Here is a 20,255-nt window from a genome sequence, read left to right on the forward strand (position 1 = left end):
GTTGGGCGATTGGGCAGAAACATGGCAGATGCAGTATAACGTGGATAAATGTGAGGTTATCCACTTTGGTGGCAAAAACAGGAAGGCAGATTATTATCTGAACGGCAATAGATTGGGAGAAGGGGAAGTGCAACGAGACCTGGGTGTCCTTGTGCACCAGTCACTGAAGGTAAGCATGCAGGTGCAGCAGGCGGTTAAGAAGGCAAATGGTATGTTGGCCTTCGTAGCAAGAGGGTTTGAGTACAGGAACAAGGATGTCTTGCTGCAGTTGTACAGGGCCTTGGTGAGACCACACCTTGAGTATTGTGTGCAGTTTTGGTCACCTTATCTGAGGAAGGATGTTCTTGCCATGGAAGGAGTGCAGCGAAGATTCACCAGACTGATACCTGGGATGGCAGGAATGACGTATGAGGAGAGATTGGGTCGATTGGGTTTATACTCACTGGAGTTTAGAAGAATGAGAGGGGATCTCATTGAAACTTATAAAATTCTAACAGGACTAGACAGACTAGACGCAGGAAGGATGTTCCCGATGGTGGGCGAGTCCAGAACCAGGGGTCACAGTCTAAAGATAAGGGGTAAGCTACTTAGGACAGAGATGAGGAGGAATTTCTTCACCCAGAGAGTGGTGAACCTGTGGAATTCACTACCACAGAAGGCAGTGGAGGCTAATTCATTAAATATATTCAAGAAGGAGTTAGATATATTTCTTAAGGCTAAAGGGATCAAGGGATATGGGGAGAAGGCAGGGACAGGGTACTGAATTTGGATGATCAGCCATGATCTTGGTGAATGGCGGAGCGGGCTCAAGGGGCCGAATGGCCGACTCCTGCTCCGATCTTCTATGTTTCTATGAAATGGGGGCGGCCATTTTTCCCCGCAGCGAGACTGGTTTCCCCCCCACCGACGTACCTGTTGTGGAGTATTATAAACCAACACTCGACACAAAGTTTTCGGGTCGATAGTGATGTCGTCTTGATTACCCCGGTGGGGACACAGTCTGCTCTGTCTTTAGCCAGACTTTTCCAACTTGTCACAGCAAACACGACATTTTTATAGATTAAAATACGCATGGCGGCCTCGTGCACAATTCATTCCTGCCACCTGATTGGATCTTGGCCCGCATGCCCCTTCACGGATTGGTTACACCTCTTAATGTAAAGCTGCCTCCTCAATCACTCACTCATAGAAACATAGAAGATAGGAGCAGGAGTCGGCCATTCGGCCCCTCGAGCCTGCTCCGCCATTCAATGCGATCATGGCTGATCATCCAAATTCAGTACCCTGTCCCTGCTTTCTCCCCATATCCCTTGATCATCTTTAGCCTTAAGAAATATATCCAACTCCTTCTTGAATATATTTAATGAATTGGCCTCCACTGCCTTCTGTGGTAGAGAATTCCACAGGTTCACCACTCTCTGGGTGAAGAGATTCCTCCTCATCTCAGTCCTAAATGGCTTACCCCTTATCCTTAGACTGTGACCCCTGGTTCTGGACTCCCCCGCCATCGGGAACATCCTTCCTGCATCTAGTCTGTCTAGTCCTGTTAGAATGTTATAAGTTTCAATGAGATCCCCTCTCATTCTTCTAAACTCTAGCGAATATAAGCCCAATCGACCCAATCTCTCCTCATACGTCATTCCTGCCATCCCAGGTATCAGCCTGGTGAATCTTCGCTGCACTCCCTCCATGGCAAGAACATCCTTCCTCAGATAAGGCGACCAAAACTGCACACAATACTCAAGGTGTGGCCTCATCAAGGCCCTGTACAACTGTAGCAACACATCCTTGCTCCTGTACTCGAACCCTCTCGCTACGAAGGCCAACATACCATTTGCCTTCTTAACCGCCTGCTGCACCTGCATGCTTACCTTCAGCGACTGGTGCACAAGGACACCCAGGTCTCGTTGCACTTCCCCTTTTCCCAATCTATTGCCGTTCAGATAATAATCTGCCTTCCTGTTTTTGCCACCAAAGTGGATAACCTCGCATTTATCCACATTATACTGCATCTGCCATGCTTCTGCCCAATCGCCCAACCTGTCCAAATCGTACTGGAGTTTCTCGGCATCCTCCTCACAGCACACAGGCCTTGGTGAGACCACATCTTGAGTATTGTGTGCAGTTTTGGTCGCCTTATCTGAGGAAGGATGTTCTTGCCATGGAGGGAGTGCAGCGAAAATTCACCAGACTGATACCTGGGATGGCAGGAATGACGTATGAGGAGAGATTGGGTCGATTGGGCTTATACTCGCTGGAGTTTAGAAGAATGAGAGGGGATCTCATTGAAACTTATAAAATTCTAACAGGACTAGACAGACTAGATGCAGGAAGGATGTTCCCGATGGCGGGGGAGTCCAGAACCAGGGGTCACAGTCTAAGGATAAGGGGTAAGCCATTTAGGACTGAGATGAGGAGGAATCTCTTCACCCAGAGAGTGGTGAACCTGTGGAATTCTCTACCACAGAAGGCAGTGGAGGCCAATTCATTAAATATATTCAAGAAGGAGTTGGATATATTTCTTGAGGCTAAAGGGATCAAGGGATATGGGGAGAAGGCAGGGACAGGGTACTGAATTTGGATGATCAGCCATGATCGCATTGAATGGCGGAGCAGGCTCGAGGGGCCGAATGGCCGGCTCCTGCTCCTATCTTCTATGTTTCTAAGTTTCACACACACGCCCACCCAGCTTTGTGTCGTCTGCAAACCTGGAGATATTACATCTAGTCCCCTCGTCTAGATCATTAATATATATTGTGAATAGCTGGGGTCCGGGCACCGATCCCTGCGGTACCCCCACTAGTCACTGCCATCACTCGGAAAAAGACAGAAAATGACTCAAAACTGCGGAACGCAGATTAAAAGATACCTTGGCTTGCGACCTAGATGATAAAGTTCTTGAAGGCAGCTGAAATTCTAGACACCCTGTCTGCATTTAATTGCTTTTGTTCAGCTTTCAAAGGTCAGCTTATCTTGACAGCTTCTTTATGGATGTCGTTCATGTTGCACCCTCGTCTTCCTTACACCGTTCAGTGAAACAGTCAGCGATGTCGGGGATCTGAATCTTGTCATTCACGACAGAAAGATTTATGAAATAATACTGAGCGGCCTGCGGGTGGCGCTGTCCAGGGAGAGTATAAATACTCGGGCACAGGGCCCAGCTTGCGCAGGACATTCTTTAACAGGGACTAGTGAAGGCCACGACGAGATCTCCATGTTGTAAAACAGTTGATTAAAGCTTTGTTTAACGCTTAGACCAAGTGCCTCGCAGTTTTCATCCGTCAGTCAGTTTAACTCTTTCCCCGACTGCACACCCCACGAGCGACGGGGAGATTAATCAGCCCCCGTTGGCGCTGGGTTGAGATGGAACCTCGCGGCCCCTGGACAACCGGGGAGGACAAGCCCCTCCCCGCTGCTCTTCCCGTCGCGGCCGAGGGGTCTCTAACACCCACCCGAGAGGGTAGACAGGGCCTCCAGCCTGTTGCCGTAGGAACAGGAGGAGGCCCGTTCAGCCCCCTTGAGCCAGTTACACAGGAACAGGAGGAGGCCCATTCAGCCTCCTCGAGCCTGTTACACAGGAACAGGAGGAGGCCCATTCAGCCCCTCGAGCCTGTTACACAGGAACAGGAGGAGGCCCATTCAGCCCCTCGAGCCTGTTACACAGGAACAGGAGGAGGCCCATTCAGCCTCCTCGAGCCTGTTACACAGGAACAGGAGGAGGCCCATTCAGCCCCTCGAGCCTGTTACACAGGAACAGGAGGAGGCCCATTCAGCCCCTCGAGCCTGTTACACAGGAACAGGAGGAGGCCCATTCAGCTCCTCGAGCCTGTTACACAGGAACAGGAGGAGGCCCATTCAGCCCCTCGAGCCTGTTACACAGGAACAAGAGGAGGCCCATTCAGCCCCTCGAGCCTGTTACACAGGAACAGGAGGAGGCCCATTCAGCCTCCTCGAGCCTGTTACACAGGAACAGGAGGAGGCCCATTCAGCCCCTCAAGCCTGTTACACAGGAATAGGAGGAGGCCCATTCAGCCCCCTCGAGCCTGTTAGACAGGAACAGGAGGAGGCCCATTCAGCCCCTCGAGCCTGTTACACAGGAACAGGAGGAGGCCCATTCAGCCCCTCGAGCCTGTTACACAGGAATAGGAGGAGACCCATTCAGCCCCTCGACCCTGTTACACAGGAAGAGGAGGAGGCCCATTCAGCCTCTCGAGCCTGTTACACAGGAACAGGAGGAGGCCCATTCAGCCCCTCGAGCCTGTTACACAGGAACAGGAGGAGACCCATTCAGCCCCTCGAGCCTGTTACACAGGAACAGGAGGAGGCCCATTCAGCGCCTCGAGCCTGTTACACAGGAACAGGAGGAGGCCCATTCAGCCCCCTCGAGCCTGTTAGACAGGAACAGGAGGAGGCCCATTCAGCCCCTCGAGCCTGTTACACAGGAACAGGAGGAGGCCCATTCAGCCCCCTCGAGCCTGTTACACAGGAACAGGAGGAGGCCCATTCAGCCCCTCGAGCTTGTTGCACAGGAACAGGAGGAGGCCCATTCAGCCCCTCGAGCCTGTTACACACGAACAAGAGGAGGCCCATTCAGCCCCTCGAGCCTGTTACACAGGAACAGGAGGAGGCCCATTCAGCCCCTCGAGCCAGTTACACAGGAGCAGGAGGAGGTCCATTCAGCCACTCGATCCTGTTACACAGGAACAGGAGGAGGCCCATTCAGCCCCTCAAGCCCGTTACACAGGAACAGGAGGAGGCCCATTCAGCCCCTCGAGCCTGTTACACAGGAACAGGAGGAGGCCCATTCAGCCCCTCGAGCCTGTTACACAGGAACAGGAGGAGACCCATTCAGCCCCCTCGAGCCTGTTACACAGGAACAGGAGGAGGCCCATTCAGCCCCCTCGAGCCTGTTACACAGGAACAGGAGGAGGCCCATTCAGCCCCCTCGGACCTGTTACACAGGAAGAGGAGGAGGCCCATTCAGCCCCTCGCGCCTGTTACACAGGAACAGGAGGAGGCCCATTCAGCCCCCTCGGACCTGTTACACAGGAACAGGAGGAGGCCCATTCAGCCCCTCGAGCCTGTTACACGAGAACAGGAGGAGGCCCATTCAGCCCCTTGAGCCTATTACACAGGAACAGGAGGAGGCCCATTCAGCCCCTCGAGCCTGTTACACAGGAACAGGAGGAGACCCATTCAGCCCCCTCGAGCCTGTTACACAGGAACAGGAGGAGCCCCATTCAGCCCCCTCGAGCCTGTTACACAGGAACAGGAGGAGGCCCATTCAGCCCCCTCGGACCTGTTACACAGGAAGAGGAGGAGGCCCATTCAGCCCCTCGAGCCTGTTACACAGGAACAGGAGGAGGCCCATTCAGCCCCCTCGGACCTGTTACACAGGAACAGGAGGAGGCCCATTCAGCCCCCTCGAGCCTGTTACACAGGAACAGGAGGAGGCCCATTCAGCCCCTCGAGCCTGTTACACAGGAACAGGAGGAGGCCCATTCAGCCCCTCGAGCCTGTTACACAGGAACAGGAGGAGGCCCATTCAGCCCCTCGAGCCTGTTACACAGGAACAGGAGGAGGCCCATTCAGCTCCTCGAGCCTGTTACACAGGAACAGGAGGAGGCCCATTCAGCCCCTCGAGCCTGTTACACAGGAACAAGAGGAGGCCCATTCAGCCCCTCGAGCCTGTTACACAGGAACAGGAGGAGGCCCATTCAGCCTCCTCGAGCCTGTTACACAGGAACAGGAGGAGGCCCATTCAGCCCCTCAAGCCTGTTACACAGGAACAGGAGGAGGCCCATTCAGCCCCTCGAGCCTGTTACACAGGAATAGGAGGAGGCCCATTCAGCCCCCTCGAGCCTGTTAGACAGGAACAGGAGGAGGCCCATTCAGCCCCTCGAGCCTGTTACACAGGAACAGGAGGAGGCCCATTCAGACCCTCGAGCCTGTTACACAGGAATAGGAGGAGACCCATTCAGCCCCTCGACCCTGTTACACAGGAAGAGGAGGAGGCCCATTCAGCCTCTCGAGCCTGTTACACAGGAACAGGAGGAGGCCCATTCAGCCCCTCGAGCCTGTTACACAGGAACAGGAGGAGACCCATTCAGCCCCTCGAGCCTGTTACACAGGAACAGGAGGAGGCCCATTCAGCGCCTCGAGCCTGTTACACAGGAACAGGAGGAGGCCCATTCAGCCCCTTCGAGCCTGTTACACAGGAACAGGAGGAGGCCCATTCAGCCCCCTCGAGCCTGTTACACAGGAACAGGAGGAGGCCCATTCAGCCCCTCGAGCTTGTTGCACAGGAACAGGAGGAGGCCCATTCAGCCCCTCGAGCCTGTTACACACGAACAAGAGGAGGCCCATTCAGCCCCTCGAGCCTGTTACACAGGAACAGGAGGAGGCCCATTCAGCCCCTCGAGCCAGTTACACAGGAGCAGGAGGAGGTCCATTCAGCCACTCGATCCTGTTACACAGGAACAGGAGGAGGCCCATTCAGCCCCTCAAGCCCGTTACACAGGAACAGGAGGAGGCCCATTCAGCCCCTCGAGCCTGTTACACAGGAACAGGAGGAGGCCCATTCAGCCCCTCGAGCCTGTTACACAGGAACAGGAGGAGACACATTCAGCCCCCTCGAGCCTGTTACACAGGAACAGGAGGAGGCCCATTCAGCCCCCTCGAGCCTGTTACACAGGAACAGGAGGAGGCCCATTCAGCCCCCTCGGACCTGTTACACAGGAACAGGAGGAGGCCCATTCAGCCCCCTCGAGCCTGTTACACAGGAACAGGAGGAGGCCCATTCAGCCCCCTCGGACCTGTTACACAGGAACAGGATGAGGCCCATTCAGCCCCTCGAGCCTGTTACACAGGAACAGGAGGAGGCCCATTCAGCCCCCTCGAGCCTGTTACACAGGAACAGGAGGAGGCCCATTCAGCCCCCTCGAGCCTGTTACACAGGAACAGGAGGAGGCCCATTCAGCCCCTCGAGCCTGTTACACAGGAACAGGAGGAGGCCCATTCAGCCCCCTCGAGCCTGTTACACAGGAACAGGTGGAGGTCCATTCAGCCCCTCGAGCCTGTTACACAGGAACAGGAGGAGGTCAAGCCTGTTACACAGGAATAGGAGGAGGCCCATTCAGCCCCCTCGAGCCTGTTAGACAGGAACAGGAGGAGGCCCATTCAGCCTCACGAGCCTGTTACACTGCAACAGGAGGAGGCCCATTCAGTCCCTCGAGCCTGTTACACAGGAACAGGAGGAGACCCATTCAGCCCCTCGAGCCTGTTACACAGGAACAGGAGGAGGCCCATTCAGCCCCTCGAGCCTGTTACACAGGAACAGGAGGAGACCCATTCAGCCCCTCGAGCCTGTTACACAGGAGCAGGAGGAGGCCCATTCAGCCCCTCGAGCCTGTTACACAGGAACAGGAGGAGGCCCATTCAGCCCCTCGAGCCTGTTACACAGGAATAGGAGGAGACCCATTCAGCCCCTCGACCCTGTTACACAGGAAGAGGAGGAGGCCCATTCAGCCCCCTCGAGCCTGTTACACAGGAACAGGAGGAGGCCCATTCAGCCTCTCGAGCCTGTTACACAGGAACAGGAGGAGGCCCATTCAGCCCCTCGAGCCTGTTACACAGGAACAGGAGGAGACCCATTCAGCCCCTCGAGCCTGTTACACAGGAACAGGAGGAGGCCCATTCAGCGCCTCGAGCCTGTTACACAGGAACAGGAGGAGGCCCATTCAGTCCCCTCGAGCCTGTTACACAGGAACAGGAGGAGGCCCATTCAGCCCCCTCGAGCCTGTTAGACAGGAACAGGAGGAGGCCCATTCAGCCCCTCGAGCCTGTTACACAGGAACAGGAGGATGCCCATTCAGCCCCTCGAGCCTGTTACACAGGAACAGGAGGAGGGCCATTCAGCCCCCTCGAGCCTGTTACACAGGAATAGGAGGAGACCCATTCAGCCCCTCGACCCTGTTACACAGGAAGAGGAGGAGGCCCATTCAGCCTCTCGAGCCTGTTACACAGGAACAGGAGGAGGCCCATTCAGCCCCTCGAGCCTGTTACACAGGAACAGGAGGAGACCCATTCAGCCCCTCGAGCCTGTTACACAGGAACAGGAGGAGGCCCATTCAGCGCCTCGAGCCTGTTACACAGGAACAGGAGGAGGCCCATTCAGCCCCTCGAGCCTGTTACACAGGAACAGGAGGAGGCCCATTCAGCCCCCTCGAGCCTGTTACACAGGAACAGGAGGAGACCCATTCAGCCCCTCGAGCCTGTTACACAGGAACAGGAGGAGGCCCATTCAGCGCCTCGAGCCTGTTACACAGGAACAGGAGGAGGCCCATTCAGCCCCTCGAGCCTGTTACACAGGAACAGGAGGAGGCCCATTCAGCCCCCTCGAGCCTGTTACACAGGAACAGGAGGAGGCCCATTCAGCCCCTCGAGCTTGTTGCACAGGAACAGGAGGAGGCCCATTCAGCCCCTCGAGCCTGTTACACACGAACAAGAGGAGGCCCATTCAGCCCCTCGAGCCTGTTACACAGGAACAGGAGGAGGCCCATTCAGCCCCTCGAGCCAGTTACACAGGAGCAGGAGGAGGTCCATTCAGCCACTCGATCCTGTTACACAGGAACAGGAGGAGTCCCATTCAGCCCCTCAAGCCCGTTACACAGGAACAGGAGGAGGCCCATTCAGCCCCTCGAGCCTGTTACACAGGAACAGGAGGAGGCCCATTCAGCCCCTCGAGCCTGTTACACAGGAACAGGAGGAGACCCATTCAGCCCCCTCGAGCCTGTTACACAGGAACAGGAGGAGGCCCATTCAGCCCCCTCGAGCCTGTTACACAGGAACAGGAGGAGGCCCATTCAGCCCCCTCGGACCTGTTACACAGGAAGAGGAGGAGGCCCATTCAGCCCCTCGAGCCTGTTACACAGGAACAGGAGGAGGCCCATTCAGCCCCCTCGGACCTGTTACACAGGAACAGGAGGAGACCCATTCAGCCCCTCGAGCCTGTTACACGAGAACAGGAGGAGGCCCATTCAGCCCCTTGAGCCTATTACACAGGAACAGGAGGAGGCCCATTCAGCCCCTCGAGCCTGTTACACAGGAACAGGAGGAGACCCATTCGGCCCCCTCGAGCCTGTTACACAGGAACAGGAGGAGGCCCATTCAGCCCCCTCGAGCCTGTTACACAGGAACAGGAGGAGGCCCATTCAGCCCCCTCGGACCTGTTACACAGGAAGAGGAGGAGGCCCATTCAGCCCCTCGAGCCTGTTACACAGGAACAGGAGGAGGCCCATTCAGCCCCCTCGGACCTGTTACACAGGAACAGGAGGAGGCCCATTCAGCCCCCTCGAGCCTGTTACACAGGAACAGGAGGAGGCCCATTCATCCCCTCGAGCCTGTTACACAGGAACAGGAGGAGGCCCATTCAGCCCCTCGAGCCTGTTACACAGGAACAGGAGGAGGCCCATTCAGCCCCTCGAGCCTGTTACACAGGAACAGGAGGAGCCCCATTCAGCTCCTCGAGCCTGTTACACAGGAACAGGAGAAGGCCCATTCAGCCCCTCGAGCCTGTTACACAGGAACAAGAGGAGGCCCATTCAGCCCCTCGCGCCTGTTACACAGGAACAGGAGGAGGCCCATTCAGCCTCCTCGAGCCTGTTACACAGGAACAGGAGGAGGCCCATTCAGCCCCTCAAGCCTGTTACACAGGAACAGGAGGAGGCCCATTCAGCCCCTCGAGCCTGTTACACAGGAATAGGAGGAGGCCCATTCAGCCCCCTCGAGCCTGTTAGACAGGAACAGGAGGAGGCCCATTCAGCCCCTCGAGCCTGTTACACAGGAACAGGAGGAGGCCCATTCAGCCCCTCGAGCCTGTTACACAGGAATAGGAGGAGACCCATTCAGCCCCTCGACCCTGTTACACAGGAAGAGGAGGAGGCCCATTCAGCCTCTCGAGCCTGTTACACAGGAACAGGAGGAGGCCCATTCAGCCCCTCGAGCCTGTTACACAGGAACAGGAGGAGACCCATTCAGCCCCTCGAGCCTGTTACACAGGAACAGGAGGAGGCCCATTCAGCGCCTCGAGCCTGTTACACAGGAACAGGAGGAGGCCCATTCAGCCCCTCGAGCCTGTTACACAGGAACAGGAGGAGGCCCATTCAGCCCCCTCGAGCCTGTTACACAGGAACAGGAGGAGGCCCATTCAGCCCCTCGAGCTTGTTGCACAGGAACAGGAGGAGGCCCATTCAGCCCCTCGAGCCTGTTACACACGAACAAGAGGAGGCCCATTCAGCCCCTCGAGCCTGTTACACAGGAACAGGAGGAGGCCCATTCAGCCCCTCGAGCCTGTTACACAGGAACAGGAGGAGGCCCATTCAGCCCCTCGAGCCTGTTACACAGGAGCAGGAGGAGGTCCATTCAGCCACTCGATCCTGTTACACAGGAACAGGAGGAGGCCCATTCAGCCCCTCAAGCCCGTTACACAGGAACAGGAGGAGGCCCATTCAGCCCCTCGAGCCTGTTACACAGGAACAGGAGGAGGCCCATTCAGCCCCTCGAGCCTGTTACACAGGAACAGGAGGAGGCCCATTCAGCCCCTTCGAGCCTGTTACACAGGAACAGGAGGAGGCCCATTCAGCCCCCTCGGACCTGTTACAGAGGAAGAGGAGGAGGCCCATTCAGCCCCTCGAGCCTGTTACACGAGAACAGGAGGAGGCCCATTCAGCCCCTTGAGCCTATTACACAGGAACAGGAGGAGGCCCATTCAGCCCCTCGAGCCTGTTACACAGGAACAGGAGGAGACCCATTCAGCCCCCTCGAGCCTGTTACACAGGAACAGGAGGAGGCCCATTCAGCCCCCTCGAGCCTGTTACACAGGAACAGGAGGAGGCCCATTCAGCCCCCTCGGACCTGTTACACAGGAAGAGGAGGAGGCCCATTCAGCCCCTCGAGCCTGTTACACAGGAACAGGAGGAGGCCCATTCAGCCCCCTCGGACCTGTTACACAGGAACAGGAGGAGGCCCATTCAGCCCCTCGAGCCTGTTACACGAGAACAGGAGGAGGCCCATTCAGCCCCTCGAGCCTATTACACAGGAACAGGAGGAGGCCCATTCAGCCCCTCGAGCCTGTTACACAGGAACAGGATGAGGCCCATTCAGCCCCTCGAGCCTGTTACACAGGAACAGGAGGAGGCCCATTCAGCCCCCTCGAGCCTGTTACACAGGAACAGGAGGAGGCCCATTCAGCCCCTCGAGCCTGTTACACAGGAACAGGAGGAGGCCCATTCAGCCCCCTCGAGCCTGTTACACAGGAACAGGTGGAGGTCCATTCAGCCCCTCGAGCCTGTTACACAGGAACAGGAGGAGGCCCATTCAGCCCCCTCGAGCCTGTTACACAGGAACAGGAGGAGGTCCATTCAGCCCCCTCAAGCCTGTTACACAGGAACAGGAGGAGGCCCATTCAGCCCTCGAGCCTGTTACACAAGAACAGGAGGAGGCCCATTCAGCCCCCTCGGACCTGTTACACAGGAACAGGAGGAGGCCCATTCAGCCCCTCGAGCCTGTTACACAGGAACAGGAGGAGGCCCATTCAGCCCCCTCGGACCTGTTACACAGGAACAGGAGGAGGCCCATTCAGCCCCTCGAGCCTGTTACACGAGAACAGGAGGAGGCCCATTCAGCCCCTCAAGCCTGTTACACAGGAACAGGAGGAGGCCCATTCAGCCCCTTGAGCCTGTTACACAGGAACAGGAGGAGGCCCATTCAGCCCCTTGAGCCTGTTACACAGGAACAGGAGGAGGCCCATTCAGCCCCTTGAGCCTGGTACACAGGAACAGGAGGAGGCCCATTCAGCCCCCTCGGACCTGTTACACAGGAACAGGAGGTGGCCCATTCAGCCCCCTCGGACCTGTTACACAGGAACAGGAGGAGGCCCATTCAGCCCCTCGAGCCTGTTGCACAGGAACAGGAGGAGGTCCATTCAGCCCCTCGAGCCTGTTACACAGGAACAGGAGGAGGCCCATTCAGCCCCTCCAGCCTGTTACACAGGAACAGGAGGAGGCCCATTCAGCCCCTCAAGCCTGTTCCGTCATTCAATGAGATCCCGGCTGATCTGTATCTTAACTCCATCTCTCCACTTTGGTTTTGCAACCTTTAATACCTAATAAAAATCTATCGAATTCAGTCTTGAAAGCTCCAACTGACCCCCAGCCTCCACAGCTCTTTGACGGAGAGAGTTCCAGATTTCCACCAGCCTTTGTGTGAAGAGGTGCTTCCTGACATCACCCCTGAACGGCCTGGCTCTAATTTGAAGGTTCTGCCCCCTTGTTCTGGACTCCCACCCACCAGAGGAAATAGTTTCTCTTTCTCTCCACCCCATCGAATCCTTTAATCATCTTAAACACCTCAATTAGATCAGCCCTTAATCTTTTACACTCGATGGGAACACAAGCCCAGTCTGCGCAACCTGTCCTCGTCATTTAACCATTTTAGACCCCGGTATTATTCTGGTGAATCTGCAATGCTCCCTGTCCACGGCCAGTGTATCCTTCCTGAGGTGCGGGGCCCAGAACAGAACGCAATACTACAGATGGGCTGTTTTAAGGTGTCTCTTAAAGGAGGAGAGAGAGGCGGAGAGGTTTAGGGAGGGAATTCCAGAGCTCAGGGCCCCAGGCAGCTGAAGGCACGGCCGCCAATGGTGGAGCGATGGAAATCGGGGATGCTCAAGAGGGCAGAACTGGAGGAGCGCAGAGATCTCGGAGGGTTGTAGGAGGTTACAGAGAGGGAGGGGGCGAGGGCCATGGAGGGATTTGAACAGGAGGGTGAGAATTGTAGGGGCTGGAGGAGGTTACAGAGATAGGGAGGGGGTGAGGGCCATGGAGGGATGTGAACAGTAGGATGAGAATTGTAGGACTGGAGGAGGTTACAGAGATAGGGAGGGGGGGGCGAGGGCCATGGAGGGATTTGAACAGGAGGATGAGAATTGTAGGACTGGAGGAGGTTACAGAGATAGGGAGGGGGGGCGAGGGCCATGGAGGGATTTGAACAGGAGGATGAGAATTGCAGGGCTGGAGGAGATTACAGAGATAGGGAGGGGGCGAGGGCCATGGAGGGATTTGACCAGGAGGATGAGAATTGTACGGGCTGGAGGAGGTTACAGAGATAGGAAGGGGGCGAGGGCCATGGAGGGATTTGAACAGGAGGATGAGAATTGTAGGGGCTGGAGGAGGTTACAGAGATAGGGAGGGGGCGAGGGGCCATGGAGGGATTTGAACAGGAGGATGAGAACTGTAGGGGCTGGAGGAGGTTACAGAGATAGGGAGGGGGGTGAGGGGCCATGGAGGGATTTGAACAGGAGGATGAGAATTGTAGGGCTGGAGGAGGTTACAGAGATAGGGAGGGGGCGAGGGCCATGGAGGGATTTGAACAGGAGGATGAGAATTGTAGGGCTGGAGGAGATTACAGCGATAGGGAGGGGGCGAGGGCCATGGAGGGATTTGAAGAGGAGGATGAGAATTGTAGGGCTGGAGGAGGTTACAGAGATAGGGAGGGGAGCGAGGGCCATGGAGGGATTTGAACAGGAGGATGAGAATTGTAGGGGCTGGAGGAGGTTACAGATAGGGAGGGGGCGAGGGGCCAGGGAGGGAGTTGAACAGGAGGATGAGAATTGTAGGGGCTAGAGGAGGTTACAGAGATAGGGAGGGGCGAGGGCCATGGAGGGATTTGAACAGGAGGGTGAGAATTGTAGGGGCTGGAGGAGGTTACAGAGATAGGGAGGGGGTGAGGGCCATGGAGGGATGTGAACAGTAGGATGAGAATTGTAGGACTGGAGGAGGTTACAGAGATAGGGAGGGGGGGGCGAGGGCCATGGAGGGATTTGAACAGGAGGATGAGAATTGTAGGACTGGAGGAGGTTACAGAGATAGGGAGGGGGGGCGAGGGCCATGGAGGGATTTGAACAGGAGGATGAGAATTGCAGGGCTGGAGGAGATTACAGAGATAGGGAGGGGGCGAGGGCCATGGAGGGATTTGACCAGGAGGATGAGAATTGTAGGGGCTGGAGGAGGTTACAGAGATAGGAAGGGGGCGAGGGCCATGGAGGGATTTGAACAGGAGGATGAGAATTGTAGGGGCTGGAGGAGGTTACAGAGATAGGGAGGGGGCGAGGGGCCATGGAGGGATTTGAACAGGAGGATGAGAACTGTAGGGGCTGGAGGAGGTTACAGAGATAGGGAGGGGGGTGAGGGGCCATGGAGGGATTTGAACAGGAGGATGAGAATTGTAGGGCTGGAGGAGGTTACAGAGATAGGGAGGGGGCGAGGGCCATGGAGGGATTTGAAGAGGAGGATGAGAATTGTAGGGCTGGAGGAGATTACAGCGATAGGGAGGGGGCGAGGGCCATGGAGGGATTTGAAGAGGAGGATGAGAATTGTAGGGCTGGAGGAGGTTACAGAGATAGGGAGGGGAGCGAGGGCCATGGAGGGATTTGAACAGGAGGATGAGAATTGTAGGGGCTGGAGGAGGTTACAGATAGGGAGGGGGCGAGGGGCCAGGGAGGGAGTTGAACAGGAGGATGAGAATTGTAGGGGCTAGAGGAGGTTACAGAGATAGGGAGGGGCGAGGGCCATGGAGGGATTTGAACAGGAGGATGAGAATTGTAGGGCTGGAGGAGGTTACAGAGATAGGGAGGGGGCGAGGGCCATGGAGGGGTTTGAACAGGAGGATGAGAATTGTAGGGGCTGGAGGAGGTTACAGAGATAGGGAGGGGGGCGAGGGGCCATGGAGGGATTTGAACAGGAGGATGAGAATTGTAGAGGCTGGAGGAGGTTAGAGATAGGGAGGGGGCGAGGGCCATGGAGGGATTTGCCCTGGGAGTGTTTGATGGGACAGTCTAGAGGGAGCTTTGCTCTGTATCTAACCCGTGTTGTACCTGCCCTGGGAGTGTTTGATGGGACAGTGTGGAGGGAGCTTTACTCTGTATCTAACCCCGTGCTGTACCTGCCCTGGGAGTGTTTGATGCGACAGTGTAGAGGGAGCTTTACTCTGTATCTAACCCCGTGCTGTACCTGCCCTGGGAGAGTTTGATGGGACAGTGTAGAGAGAGCTTTACTCTGTATCTAACCCGTGCTGTACCTGCCCTGGGAGTGTTTGATGCGACAGTGTAGAGGGAGCTTTATTCTGTATCTAACCCGTGCTGTACCTGCCCTGGGAGTGTTTGATGAGACAGTGTAGAGGGAGCTTTACTCTGTATCTAACCCGTGCTGTACCTGCCCTGGGAGTGTTTGATGGGACAGTGTAGAGGGAGCTTTACTCTGTATCTAACCCGTGCTGTACCTGCCCTGGGAGTGTTTGATGGGACAGTGTAGAGGGAGCTTTACTCTGTATCTAATCCCGTGCTGTACCTGCCCTGGGAGTGTTTGATGGGACAGTGTAGAGGGAGCTTTACTCTGTATCTAACCCGTGCTGTACCTGCCCGGGGAGTGTTTGATGGGGACAGTGTAGAGGGAGCTTTACTCTGTATCTAACCCGTGCTGTACCTGCCCGGGGAGTGTTTGATGGGGACAGTGTAGAGGGAGCTTTACTCTGTATCTAACCCGTGCTGTACCTGCCCGGGGAGTGTTTGATGGGGACAGTGTAGAGGGAGCTTTACTCTGTATCTAACCCGTGCTGTACCTGCCCTGGGAGTGTTTGATGGGACAGTGTAGAGTGAGCTTTACTCTGTATCTAACCCCGTGCTGTACCTGCCCGGGGAGTGTTTGATGGGGACAGTGTAGCGGGAGCTTTACTCTGTATCTAACCCGTGCTGTACCTGCCCGGGGAGTGTTTGATGGGGACAGTGTAGCGGGAGCTTTACTCTGTCTCTAACCCCGTGCGGGCGGCTCACCGCTGTGAGTGTGATTAACGAGGAATATTTGAATGCTCTTTTGAGCTGTGACAGGTGAAGTAGCAGAAGGAAAGCAAACGCGAGGGTGGTGATTAAGTAAAATAAGGAGAACGTATCACGGATAAATTTAATTGGGTGGAGCAATCCGATAGGCCCCGAGGCCTCGGCCCTGATCAGAGGCGGTCTCTTTGTGGTCGGGCTTGTTGGTGCATTGCGAGGTTAATCGGACCAATCCCTTTCGCCGGATAAAAACCGTCCAAATCGACATCTGTGCGGAGGAATGCGCGGGAGGGGTCGACGGTTGCGAACTCCGACCTCAGCCCCCTCCCCCCCCTCCTCCTCTTGCCTTGAATTTAAGCCAGACTCCCCTGGTCGGCCCTGGGCCTGTGACAGCTGCAGACGGCAGGAAGGCGGGGGGTGGGGGGCGGGGTTGGAAAAACCGTGAAGTAATCGGGACAGGCCGCAATAATAAAACAAAATAAAGCCCAGATCAAAAGGCAGAGTCTTGGGCCTCTCGTACTTAAAAGGTCGAGGTCTGTGGAAGAGGGAGAGGCCTCGTCGACAGCTGGACTCGTTCGGAGCTCGGGTTACACTTCCTGCTCAGTTCGGGGGGAGGAGCGAGGCTCTCGCTCGTTGGCCCACTCAATTACTGGCCACCCCGGGATCGTGGAGTCTTGTAATCGCTCCCTCGTTTTCCGTCTCCGCTTCAAAGCCGGGATTAAGGCTTTCGGGACCTTTGAAGCCTCCTTTTTTTCATCCCGGGTGAAAAGTCCCAGCGAGCGCAGATGAGAAAGTGGATGGGTGAGGGGAGGCCGAAGGATCCGGACAGGGAGACAGAGAGAGAGAGGAAGAGAGAGAGAAACAGACAGAAGGACATCGACAGGCAGAGACAGAGAAAGAGAGAGAGGGACAGAGACAAAGAGACAGAGACAGAGAGAGAAACACTGACAAAGAGACAGAGAGAGAGACTCAGAAAGAGAGAGAGAAAGAGAGAGAGAGACAGAGAGAGACAGGGAGAGAGAGAGACAGAGATAGAGAGCGAGACAGAGATAGAAAGAGAGGGAGAGAGAGACAGAGAGAGGGACAAAGAGAGAGAGAGATACAGAGAGAGAGAGAGAGAGACAGAGAGAGAGAGAGAGAGAGTGAAAGCCAGAGAGAGAGACACAGAGAGATAGAGAGAGACACAGAGAGAGATAGAGTGAGAGATAGAGAGAGAGACAGAGAGAGACAGTGAGACAGAGAGAGAGAGTGAGAGAGAGAGAGAGAGAGAGACAGAGAGTGAGAGAGACACAGAGAGAGAGAGACAGAGAGAGAGAGAGAGAGAGAGTGAAAGACAGAGAGAGAGAGAGACAGAGAGAGAGAGAGACAGAGAGAGAGAGACAGAGAGAGAGAGAGACGGTGAGAGAGAGCCGGACTGTAAATGGGAACAGGCTGCCCCGGTGTCTGAGTGTAGATGAGTGAGAGGGTTAATCCCCCTCCGATAGGGAACAGGTTGCCCCGGTGTCTGAGTGTAAATGGGGAGATGTGCGTGAGAGGGTTAAGCCCCCTCCGATAGGGAACAGGCTGCCCCGGTGTCTGAGTGTAAATGGGGAGATGTGCGTGAGAGGGTTTAGCCCCCTCCGATAGGGAACAGGCTGCCCCGGTGTCTGAGTGTAAATGGGAAGAGGTGGGTGAGAGGGTTAATCCCCCTCCGATAGGGAACAGGCTGCCCCGGTGTCTGAGTGTAAATGGGGAGAGGTGGGTGAGAGAGTTAATGCCCCTCCGATAGGGAACAGGCTGCCCCGGTGTCTGAGTGTAAATGGGGAGAGGTGGGTGAGAGAGTTAATGCCCCTCTCTCTCTATCTCTCTCTCTCACTCTTTGTCTCTCTCTCTGTCTCTCACCCTCGCTCTGTCTCTCTCTCTCTCTCTGTCTCTCTCCCTCTCTCTCTTGCTCTGTCTCTTTCCCTCTTTCTTTCTCTCCGTCTCTCTCTCTCCCTCTCCCCTGCCCTCCACACAACGGAACATCAAGGGGAGCAGAGCCTCGCTCCTCCAACCGAGACGGACTTCGACTCAGACTGGGACTCACATGCCGCAAGGCCGGTACGGAACCAGGTGGCCGAGACGGACGGAAGGAACCTGCAAGCAAGATCAAAAGGACAATCTAGGTGAGCATTGCCAAGCCTACACCCCCCCACAAGATCACTTAGCTGTGTGAGGGGGTGCCTGTATGTTCCTACCAAACCAGAGGGGGTTTAGCGTTGGGAAGGGTCCTGTGATAGTTTAGTTCACGGGGGAGGGTGGTTTTTAGGCCGTGGTAAGTCAGCACGGCAGGGGCTTGTTGGGCAAGTCAGGGTTGTACGGTTTTAAACTGTACTGTTGTGTTCACACCGCTCGGACTGTCTGCGAGTGGAGTGGTTTTTGTTAACCTTAATAAACACAGTTCGGATGTGCCCGAAAACGCCCTCCAAATCTGTCCTCAGTAATCCCTATCCTCCAGAACTTGTAGTAAGGGGGTTTGCGCCCTCGCTATGGGCGGGGCAAAACCACATACAATAATTGGCGATTGCGGCACGGGCCTATAGGAAATTGTCCACCGCAAAAACCGGTTGCAGATCTGGCGGCCGCGGCAGGACGATCGGTTGTGGATTAGATGTGCACCGTTTGGAGTGCAAGAGATCCGGAATGGAGGACGGAATTTCCTACATAGAAACATAGAAGATAGGAGCAGGAGTCGGCCATTCGGCCCCTCGAGCCTGCTCCGCCATTCAATGCGATCATGGCTGATCATCCAAGTTCAGTACCCGGTCCCTGCTTTCTCCCCATACCCCTTAATCCCTTTAGCCTTAAGAAATATATCCAACTCCTTCTTGAATATATTTAATGAATTGGCCTCTACTGCCTTCTGTGGTAGAGAATTCCACAGGTTCACCACTCTCTGGGTGAAGAAATTCCTCCTCATCTCAGTCCTAAATGGTTTACCCCTTATCCTTAGACTGTGACCCCTGGTTCTGGACTCCCCCGCCATCGGGAACATCCTTCCTGCATCCAGTCTGTCCAGTCCTGTTAGAATTTTATAAGTTTCAATGAGATACCCTCTCATTCTTCTAAACTCCAGCGAGTATAAGCCCAATCGACCCAATCTCTCCTCATACGTCATTCCTGCCATCCCAGGTATCAGTCTGGTGAATCTTCGTTGCACTCCCTCCATGACAAGAACATCCTTCCTCAGGTAAGGCGACCAAAACTGCACACAATACTCAAGGTGTGGTCTCACCAAGGCCCTGTACAACTGCAGCAAGACATCCTTGTTCTTGTACTCGAACCCTCTCGCTACGAAGGCCAACACACCATTTGCCTTCTTAACCGCCTGCTGCACCTGCATGCTTACCTTCAGCAACTGGTGCACAAGAACACCCGGGTCTCGTTGCACTTCCCCTTCTCCCAATCTATTGCCGGTCAGATAATAATCTGCCTTCCTGTTTTTGCCACCAAAGTGGATAACCTCGCATTTATCCACATTAAACTGCATTTGCCATGCATCTGCCCAATCACCCAACCTGTCCAAATCAAGTTGTTTCGCCCCCGAGGAAGGGAAAACAAAGGTCAAGAGGCACCAGGGCCTGGTGGATGCGGGTCTTCCTCCCATGGTGTGGGGCGAGGATGACCCGGAGGATGGGGCGGTAAGGAGGAGCAGTCGGGTCCTGTGGCCGAGGGTGCCGTGGGACGCCTCCCTTCTCGCCGGCCGCGAGTGGCAAGAGGCCCCGACGGGAGAGCTCTTAAATGGGGCGCCCGTTAATGCGGCGGGGAACTCAGTACATATTTTGTAAATGACCAAAAACCAGATCAGTGGAGGAAAGCCCTCTCAGAGAGCGGAACTGTTTCGCTTTTGTTTTGGCAGGGAACCAAACAAGATCGGAGGAACAAAGAGATATGGATATCGTACTTCGATTCCTATTGATGATCGGGACTGGCAACATGGAAAGAGGAGACACCGAGATGTCCTTCCGCTACGGCTACACAGGAGGGAACGGACCTACCGTAGGACAGGGGACACGGACGGATTGGCCACTTCCGTCCACGAGGGAAGGTGGCCCGGGTTGGCTGGGATCGAACTCGACACGGCACTCCGGACAGCGAGGGTTTGACGTCCAGAGGAGCTTCCATACCGTGTCCCCCCCCCCAAACAGCAGGTCACAACCAGCTGGGTTAGGGTGACCGAGGGGTGAAAACGCGTCCGTCTAAGGTGTGAGGGACGCGCTCCCCCTTGGGACGGCAGTGGTGGTTAAGGAAGTCGGGCCAGGCCCAGGGTAACAGATCCGCGGGACTGGGAGAAACTGGGGGGGTCGATACGTACCGACAGATTACGGGGAGTGAGGGGGGGGGGGGCGCG

Source organism: Somniosus microcephalus, unplaced genomic scaffold, assembly GCF_052327205.1.
Source record: "Somniosus microcephalus isolate GS21.2 unplaced genomic scaffold, FLI_Smic_1.0 unresolved_chr9, whole genome shotgun sequence".
Lineage (NCBI taxonomy): Eukaryota > Metazoa > Chordata > Chondrichthyes > Squaliformes > Somniosidae > Somniosus > Somniosus microcephalus.